Below are 10222 nucleotides of genomic sequence, written 5' to 3'. Positions count from 1 at the left end.
GGGGGGGGGGAGAGAGAGAGAGAGAGAGAGAGAAAGAGAGACCGCGCGCAAGAGATAGAAAGAGAATTTATGGATCGCGTAGAAATAGCGCTGTGTGCTCGGGCTCCTATTAGCAATTTCAACCGTGGACTACTATCACGTGGCCTAAGCTCACCGACCTCGCTGTTTTTTCGCGGGTAACAGTCGAATTTCCAAAGCGCGCTCGCTCGCACACACACACACACACACACACACGTACACACATATACTGTATCAGAAGAGATCTCCTTGAAATCAACCGCCGCGACGGTGGTATAATAAAGCAGAAATGAACGGGAGGACGTACCCGCAGCTTTCTCTACTCAAAGGATCTTTATCATCCCCGCGAATACTCCGAACTAGTCTAAAAAAGAATCGCCCCCACCCAGACGCACGAGCTCTCCCTTGAACGGTACACTAATTGTTCCTAGGATGAAACGTGTCGAGGATTACACGGTGTTTCGCGGGAGCGCGGGCGGAGGACGTGCGGCGGGAGAGACCGCGGAAATAATAAGCCTCTTTCGAGAGGCTTTCAACAACGGCTACTACTACCAAGACAACGACGAGGAAGAAGAGAGAACGCGAGGACGACGACGATGATGAGTAGAACGACCCTCTTCTCCACCTTCCCGACGACAACGACACACAGAATCGCCGTCTTCGGGGGGGCGCTCCGCTCTTCGAATTTAACGTCTTTTACATCGTGGCTGCGAAGGTAAAGACGGACGCGACGTCGCGCGACCTTAGGAGAGAAACCTTCGCTTAACGAGCTGTTTTGCATCGCAATGCCTCGACCTCGTTATCGGTTATCGACCCGCGTCCGTCGCGGATTAAAGAGTACCTGCGCCACAGTCACGTGCACGCCGTGTCGGTGGTGCGTTCACGCACGGGTCTGTCCCGTCGAGGCGCGGTCGTGTTTGGTCGTCGATCGGCGGGCGAGAGAGCCCGTCCGTCCGACCGGTGAAAAGGCGAGTCGTTTCGCGGGAGACCCGTCGATTTTCATGCCCGCGCTAAATCGGCGGGCGGTCGCGCTTCGCAGAATGCGGATCGAACTTGCGCCGCGCATTTGTTTCCGAGGGGGGAAACTTGTTCGTTCGTGGCGAACGAGCGGCACACACCAGTGCTTTTGTTCCTTTGCGTGTTGGAATTTTTCGCTCGGCCACTCGCTCTAGTACCAAGCAACCTACTATGCGATTCTCCTTGTTTTACAACCGTTTCTTTCTCTCCTTTTTTTTTTTCTCCGTGGTATCACGAAACTATCGGCGCCGATTGGTGCCGACGGAATCTTAGGTCGTCTTAACCGGCCCGGCCGTAAACAAGCGGCTTCTTTCTAAAGCATTTCACAGTAATTTCTTGAGAAAGTGTAAAAAATGTTGTAAATTTCATGGACAGGATTTGATTTATAACGTCATCTAGGGATATTCGTCCGAACAATCGATTTACGTTACAAAAAAGCCTATTACATTACAAAATACCGGCTATTATCTATACCGCACTGTCTATCCTTTATGGTTTACCTAACTTTCAGAAGAATTTCTACACACATCGCTACATAACTCATGCAACTGGTAGAAGCAAAACCAATAAAATACTTATCTTCAGAGACAAGAATGCAAAAGAGAAAGAGATTTCAAACGAATTGGAGAACTACCTGGTTATGTGAGTAACTCAGTTGTTTAATCTATTTTTGAATAACACGACATATGATAGGGTTAGATCAATGAGAGATTTTTTATTGAAAAAAAAATACTTGAAAATTTATTTGTAGGATACAAAATTTATATCTTTGTGCGTGTGAAGTGAAATTTATTTCCATTTACTTTAAATCCCACAAATAAACCTTTGAATATTCTTTCTTGATGTACATCCTTTCTTGATGATAATCTTGATTGAGAAATTTTATTTTCACGTTTTGTTGTGCTAACTCTGCAAATTTCGTTGGAACAAACTCAACATGTGGTGGCGACAATAACTATTTCATAATGAAAAGTTCAATAATCTTTCGAGCTTTATCCGCTTTTCTAGATAGTTTCATAAGTATCACGCGTATACCCTTGCCTGGCGGATCTGCGAATCTGCAACCCCCGCGTACAAAGCTAAGTTACGCGACTGGCATACGCGAATGCCGCGATTTCACAGCGCGCCTGACCCGCTTCGAAACCCATGAAATCGGTTCCTCGATCAAATTCGTAGGTAAGTTCGAAGCGTTCGGACCAGACCCTTGGTTTCTTTTTGCGAGGGTCCACCCAGTTTCCACCCAGTGGCAGAACGGAACTCATCAGTCCGGGAGGAAGTGGACACGTCGGAACAATTTCCTTACACCGTCTCTCCTTCCACCGTCCTCGTACAACCCGACACCACCCCCTTGGGCGGCAGCCTCGTTCTCTCTACCCCGTCATCGCTACTGAAATTCTGACCCCTCAGCGATTGACCAATTTGCCAAATCGATTCACGTCGAAATGAACCTACGTAATATCTCCAGTTGGCCGCTCACTCGCTCCCTCGCTCGCTCTCTCTCTCTCACTCTCTCTTTCTCACTCTCTCTTTCTCGCGCGCGCGCGCCCGCTCGCGTTCCTTTACATAACCCCGGAGAAGCTCATAGGCTTCGCTTTGCAAAGCACGAAATGTGGAAATCGGCAGCTCAGGTACGGAAACGAGGCTTCCCCGAAGATTCACGAAAGCCACGTTACCACAAAAATATTACGGAGGAATTCAACTGGCGAGAAATTTCATATCGTATATCGAAAACATACAACGAAAAATCTCGATATTTTCGAAAGATATCCTCTTTTTAATAGGCGCAATTACAGCAACACGCAAAGTATAGGGGGTGCGTAAAACCTATCGAGAGAGATCGCGGGAACGTTCACGAGAAGATACATTTGCGATCTTACGCTCCGCTATCAACGAAAAGAGAGTGGAGGGTGGACGAGGACTAGATTAGGGTCTACACGTACGTGGCAAAAGCACTCCGACATTTTTAATGTCGCGCGGAGCAAGTGGGTACTTAGTACCTATCCTCTCGGAGGCAAAGAGAGAGAAAGAGAAAGAGCCCCCGTGCGCCCACCCTCCAGATATTACCCTTTGGAATAGCTGCAAAAATTATGGACAGCCGATAGGCCAGCAGCCGCTGCAAGGGTGCGTCTCATCCATTTAGGTCCATCACACATGACTGGATGGGGTGAGACTTACCCCGCAGAGGTTCTCACATAGATTACGAACTTCTCGCCCTCTCCGTGACGCCGGCTCGACGAACAACGGGGGTCGTCATTCTTTCTGAACTCGCGTGCGAGCATACGTGCGAGCGCACGCGTGTGTATTTTTCTGTCAACGTGTGTATTTTTTATAGCTGATAAATTATTTTTATATTTTAAAAACGCGCTCTCCGCGATTATTTTAACGATGACTACTCGACTTTCAATTCTTCTCTTTTTATATAACACGGATATCGTATTTTCATGAGTGAAATGAGTATCTGACAGATCTTCTGTTGCTTTGGAACCTTTATAAAAGTAAAAAAATCGTGAAATTAGCGCGAAGAAAAGTCCTTCACATGAACGTCGGTCGTGTTTCAAAGGCGTCGCCGCGGCATACTTTTTCAAGAAGCAAGCGTGTCGTTACTGATCCTAAAGATCGCTTGGACGTACGGCACTACAGACTATAGGGGATGGGCTCGCCCTTCTAGGGCAGATTTATCGATTATTCTTGGTCCAGTGGTCCCCTTTCGTTGTATATGGCGTGCCTCATTCGATGACGTACGTGTACAGCGCGCGAAATTTACGAGGGCAAACATTTTGCGATGTTATCGTAACGACGAAATTAATATAAAAACAAGAGAGAAAAAACTAGTAACACCGTATCGTCGGTTAATATCGATAGTAGCCTGAGTAAGAGAGATAGCGGGCGAACAATCATGTTTATATCAATCAATGAGAAACGATCATTATATTGAGGAAAAAATGTTTGGTATTTATAACTGTAATCACGCAGAAATATAATTATTATAAATTATGGCCAAGAAAACAATTTTTCTGTTAAATTGTTAATGTTAATAATAATAATCTTATATGCATGTTACTACCACCATTTTACTACAAAAAATTTAATTTACCATTTTACTACAAAGAATATAACTATTTTTAGTTAGATCGACCATTTTTTTTCTCTCGGTGTCGACGTTAGCCGAAAAATTCGACATTCTATTCGATTATAAGTTCGACTGTTGAAGAGAGTAAAGAGAGTTATTAAATTTTTAAAAGAATTTTGTTTGTTCGTGCATAAAAAACTTGTTTTCCTACGCCCTACCATTAATATCGTCGACTATACACGAAGCACGCGGCTACCCACGTACGTAACACCGCGTTTCCTACGCGTGTGCACGCATACACACGCGCGCGTACACTCTCGCTGCACTCTCACCCCTCGTACAGCGTATTACGGTCGTCGGGGGTAAACCACCCTGGCCTCTAGGAACCGAGAGCGGGAGCCCGCAGGGGTACGCCACGACAACCCCCGTAGCAACCCCTCAAAATCAACCAAACTCCCCCCTTCGCCTTTCAACTGCACCTCCGTCTTCCTCCCTTTCTAAACCACCCGGTCCATTCTCTGCAGACGTTAATACCTCGTGGAGTATCCGTCCGCGCTGGATTCTCACTCGCAAGGCTACTCTGTAGCCTTGAGTATCGATATCGAGCGAGAATCTGTGACGGTTAAGAAACCATGTCACAACTTTTGTGCGTTAAATTTTTATCGTCAACACGTAAGATATGATCAAACGTCCTCTCTCTCGGAAGGAGAAAAGTGGACATCTTTTTTTGCACCCGTGAAAATTCTAACTACAAACATGTCGAGAGATTACAATAATGTTTAATTGGAAAGCAATTAAATTTCGTGAATGGCAAAATTGATATTTCGCGCGCTCAATAAAATGAACAGTCATATTCTATACGAAGTTATTAGTTGCGAATTGACGTAATAATATTTCTATATAAATAATACGAATATATTGCGCAGTGAATAATACGTGGAAATAAGCGCATTTTAGAGGCAGCTTTTAGGGTGAGATGTGTTGACAGCTCTAACATCGCAAATAGAATCGCGCTGCCGATGAGACACGCATTCATCAGCGGGTTCAACGACAATACGCACGTTATACTTGTGTGCATGTTGCGTACCCAGGGTTCTTTGTACCGGGGCTACCGCTAGAAATAGGGTGGCTGAATATATGGGGGAGAGCTAACACCATTATCTAATACTTCCCGGCGGCCATATGTGGTGCCCCGGCATCGTGCCATTCTCGAAAATCTCCGGCATGGTCGTCTCAGACCTGCTACGCGCACGACCTACCATTGTGTTTAACTCGCGCAACTTATTACACCTTTTGTCTATTTTGTCTATCAAAAACAATTTTTGTCTATTAAAAATAAAAATAATTTTTGTCTATTAAAAATAATTTTTTTCTATTAAAAATAAAAATAGAAAATAAAACGCGACTAGGCGACGTTTCATTTTTCACTCAAGTAAAATCGTACAGAGAATAATTTGTATTTTGCGTTGTCCGAGATAATAATAAAAAAGAGATCAACAAAAGGATCACGCCGCGTTGAAAGAATGTCACTTGCCCGAAAATGTGTCCTGCGCGCGTTACAAAATGTGAGCGGTGTTTTCAAACAGCGTTGTTTTCAAACAGCGACGTCGTTGCCACGAAAAGGAGACTTTAGAACACATGGCTTTGGTTAAAACTATTGAATAGATTTGAGTCGTCTTCAGGAAAAGAGGATGAGTTTGCACAATTTTTTGAATCTGTTTTTGAAAAATAGCCACAAGAGCCGATTGACCACAAGCATACCGCGACTAGTCGACACAAAGAACACTGCCCCGCCCTTCCATTAAGAACACAACGCTCTCAGAAATAACGGATTAGTATTTCGAAAGTAAATATTTATAGATTTAGGATATCCTTATTATCATAATGTTTTCAAAAACATGCATGGGATCATAACAAGCGGATTTAGATGTCAGCTTAAATTGATTGATGAACTTGGAACTAAGAAAAGATTACTTCCTACTAGATACGTGAGCTCGTTTCTTGATAAACTTTACTTGAAACTTGTCTCACGAAATATTCAGATCTGAATTTAGAGATAAGTCTGAGTTTGGCAGTTGAATCGTATTTGTAATTGCGATTCTACTGCTATCTAACTCAAAATTTAGATCGAAGTATCTCATGTGAGACAGATATCAAGCAACTATTAATATGAGTATATAGAAAAGAGTCTAATGTAATTTTTTTATACTTTATGCACTGAAAAAAAGAAAATGATTGAATTAAAATTATAGTAAAACTGCATAAAAGGTAACATAGTTCCAATTTGTTTTCTTTTTGAAATATGTTATAGAGAATGAAATTCTGAGTAACTTTTCTATACAACATATGGCAGTCGCATATAATTTCGGAGATATTCGACTTTAAAGTTTTGAAAATATATATGTTATGAATACTCCATTTTTATATAGACATACACTTAGAAACTCGTGTAGTGGCATGTTGAAGGCTAAATCACGAACTATGGAAAACTATTCGCTGACACAATATTTATGATTATGGAGCTATCGTTCAAGTAATGTAAACAAAAATGTTTTAACATCACGATGATAGGGACATCCTAAATCTAAATATATACTTTCGAAATGCTAACCCGTTATTTCTGAAAGCGTTATGTTCTTAATAACGGGGCATTGTTCTTTATGTCGATTAGTTACGATATGCTTATGGTCAATCGGCTCTTGTGACTATTTTTCAAAAACAGATTTAAAAAAATGGCCATAATTAAATTGGTTCTCTTGGCTGTAATAAATAATTATTTCTCTATGTGATTATAGTTACAAATACCAAATTCATTTTTTCACAGTGTGTACACAAGGAGAACGATTTGTTGAATCAAATAAACGTTTCTTTGGAATAGTCCAAGCAAATTATTTGGTTAAAATATTCCTTTGGAATATGTTTGGAAATATTTCTTTGGAACTAAACCGCAAATAAATATTTTTGTTGGGTCAAACAAAATTTGGTTCGATCAATCAAAAAATTTGTTTGGACTATTCCAAAAAAGTGTTTATTTGATTCAACCAAATCGTTCTCTCTGTATATATGTTCACACAATATATAATTTCTACTTTCTTTCTTTCTTCCACTCTTTCCCAGCGCTTAACATTAAAAAATTCTTTTAAACTATTGACTGACTGTGGAACAAATGTGGACCTCTGAGAAAAGTCCTAACTAAAAGCGCATTGTATTACTTTGGTTAGAATCGCTTGTCACGAATCACTACGGATCACCTTCGTATTATGGCAAAACTCTTTGCTGACAGTATAACCACAGGAAAAGTACGGGCTACGCGAATAGAATTTTGTAGGTCGAAATGTATCCTTGAGTTCAATATACCTGAGCGACACACGTATTCGTGCATTTCGAATCGCAAAACTTAAGTAGTAGAACGTTGCAACTTTGGAATATTCTATCGCAAACTACATTTGATCAAACTTACGAATCTTTTTTGCAGTGATATCTAAACTTCATGTACCTACATGTACTACTTCATGTACCTACTACATGTACTACTTCATGTACCTACATTCATCTAAAATCGGCTGATATCTCCCGTCATTATTCGCTTCTGAATTAATTCGCACGAACACGCGTTCAAAGCGTCGCGAACAAGAGCAGATTGACGAAATACTTTATTAGTAACTCGAGCGGATGTCTTACAAGATCCCTTTAATCTAGCCACTGCCATTGCGGATATCCTAAATCGCATTTCTCTCTTTCTGAAGGATCGAGGGTGGACCCACGCGCTACCGTGACGCGAAGAGGAGGGTGACGCGAGAGCAAGAGGGTGGCTGAGAAGAATCGCGATCCCGTTCACTCGGTGTGTTACCCGTCGACACTCGTTTACGGCCTGTCTGCGTCGAGCGGAGAGAGAGAAAAAGAGGAAAAGAGTAGTGAAGAAGAGAAAGAGAAACGCAGGATTTACCGAAAGCTAGGGTTCTAGGTCAGTGGATGTATCGTTTTCGTATTCGAAGAATCGGCATACATTAATAAGAAGAGACATGCATTCATACTTAATCCACAATTAAAATAATTATTCAGTGTAAAGCTTAACTGTCGTAATTGATGACGGTAACCCGTAGAACACAATACTATAAATTTTCTCATATGAAAGCAATAATTTATCTAGATGTTTCTTCAGAATTTCGTTAAAAATGAAAACCAAGACACTCGATAGAAAATTCAGGAGAAAGAACTTTTATATTTTCACGCATAATTTTACTACATTCTTCTTTTTCTTTAAGCAGGCCTCAAGAATGGCCTACACGTATAATAATTGGTCAGACTTCTTTTCTCAAGTCATACGACATCGAACTGAATGAAGCAGGGGTTGTCAAGGTTCAATCCACGCTTCACAAACTATATACAACTTGTGCAAACACAAATGTGCTGCTGTGAACCTTTAAAGACATGAAATATGTCAGGCGCGTGGCTCTACGTAGGTTAAAGTGGGGATAAAAGAAACGGACTCTCTGACACAACGGGCTGGCAGTACGTCTCCGCTACAAAGTAACTATACAGATTGGTTAAGGTCAGCATTACGGTTCTGGTGTTTTGTGAGAAAGTGTGTCAAGCGTATACGCGTGTAGTACGACGGACGCCATCGAGGAGCATCCCCTGTATTTTGTACCGTGACACCATAGTAATAAATGTCCGTCGAACCTCTTCGGACTTAAAATGCGGCTTTAACAATTAATGTGTGAAATTTGATTATTTGTTCCCTTTCTCAACAATGTTCCCTTCATGGGAACTTTCTCACGTGGAACCTAAACGTACGTTTCAGGCAAAAGTTACTTATAAAAGAAATCGACGATCAATTCGACAAAGGAATCGGGTAAACGTGCTTCGATGTTGTCTTCTTCGTGTCTTCCACTCGCGTTATCACATCATGCAGATAAACACAGAAGCATTTTCCCGACAATGCAAAAGCATCGGCTCGTTTTATTCGCGTGGTCTTACGAGATTTGATGAAATCGCAGTGAAAACTCACGAGAAAATTCGCTGTAGTTCAGCACTGTATTGTGCAACCGTGTATAGCTATATCTCTCCCAATCTGTCACCGCGAGTGCTCGCATTTTTTACAGATACCTGTCACTTTCTTTTGCGCGAGCATTCTCCCACGTAGGCGCGGCACGGCAGACGACAAGCGGCAGGTAAAAGCAGGTGAGATCAAGTAATTGAGACGCCTTCAGCCTCGGGAGCGGGAGATGTCGTCGAAGATGCGAAAGTACAATCATCCGAAACTTTATACCGTCTTTCCGCGGACAATACTATTCGACGATATAATGGTACGAGCATCCTGGTGCGAGCCGCGCGGCCCGAAAGAACGTCTCTTCCGGGACATTCATCGACGGGCGACGCGCAAAGTGGAAGATCCCACGGGACGCGTGGGTGTCGTTGACGAAAAGATTCGTAGCTCGTATTTCCACAGAAGCAGGAAGAAATACATCTTGAGGATTACATTGCCGAATGCATTATTAAAGGATATAGATGCAAGCACTCCCGGAGCTTTTTTGTAGATACAAACTTGCTGTATGTGTAAATACACTTTAAAAAATTTTGCGTTCACTAGTACAAATGTTCCAAAAAGTCTACTCTAAATTTTATGTCGAAAATAACTCATTCATATGTTCATTCGTGTGTTACTTACATTATATATAGACTAGTATAATATAACATACGAATATAAATAACATAATATAATATAAATAACACACGAATGAATATATGAATGAGTTATTTTCGACACAAAATTTAGAGTGGACTTTTTGGAACATTTGTTTACGTATTGTGTACGCAAGACTTTTTATGTATATATATATATATATATATATATATATATATATATATATAATTGTTAAAAATTGTAAAGATTTTTTAATTTGGATTGCTATATGCCCCGCGTCCCGGAAGAAATAACCTAATTGAAAAATAGATTTGCTACCATCGGGACGCAAAGTTTAGTCTCGCGAATCCCGATGCCATAAACAAAGGATCACCAGTTCGAAATACTTCATGGTATTCAACACAGGCACATTCGGCGGTGGCGAAGTTGCGTTTGAGAAGGGTGGACTGCGGGAAGAGGGGGGGGGGGGG

The 10222-nt window shown here is 41.7% G+C and overlaps 2 protein-coding genes across 8 annotated transcripts in view; one reads left to right on the top strand and one right to left on the bottom strand.

Annotated features, from left to right (window-relative positions):
• The window catches only part of LOC116843829 (segmentation protein Runt-like), a 15045-nt gene extending 11985 nt beyond the window's left edge, over window positions 1–3060 (top strand). The window contains exons 5-6 of one of the 2 annotated variants that reach the window (XR_004377939.1): window positions 450–733; window positions 1547–3060. The gene's annotated coding sequence lies outside the window, so the exon portion shown is untranslated. The other variant, XM_032814629.1, reaches the window with a different exon arrangement.
• LOC116843827 (runt-related transcription factor 1-like) overlaps window positions 1–10222 on the bottom strand; it is a 100241-nt gene that overhangs the window by 65238 nt on the left and 24781 nt on the right. The window lies entirely within an intron of this gene.

This window comes from Odontomachus brunneus, unplaced genomic scaffold (assembly GCF_010583005.1).
Source record: "Odontomachus brunneus isolate Ranch 3 - 2012 unplaced genomic scaffold, Obru_v1 Obru_scaffold_036, whole genome shotgun sequence".
NCBI classification, from domain to species: Eukaryota; Metazoa; Arthropoda; class Insecta; order Hymenoptera; family Formicidae; genus Odontomachus; species Odontomachus brunneus.
The sequence above is the reverse complement of the archived record's forward strand: the minus strand, read 5'-3'. Positions and strand labels throughout refer to the sequence as shown.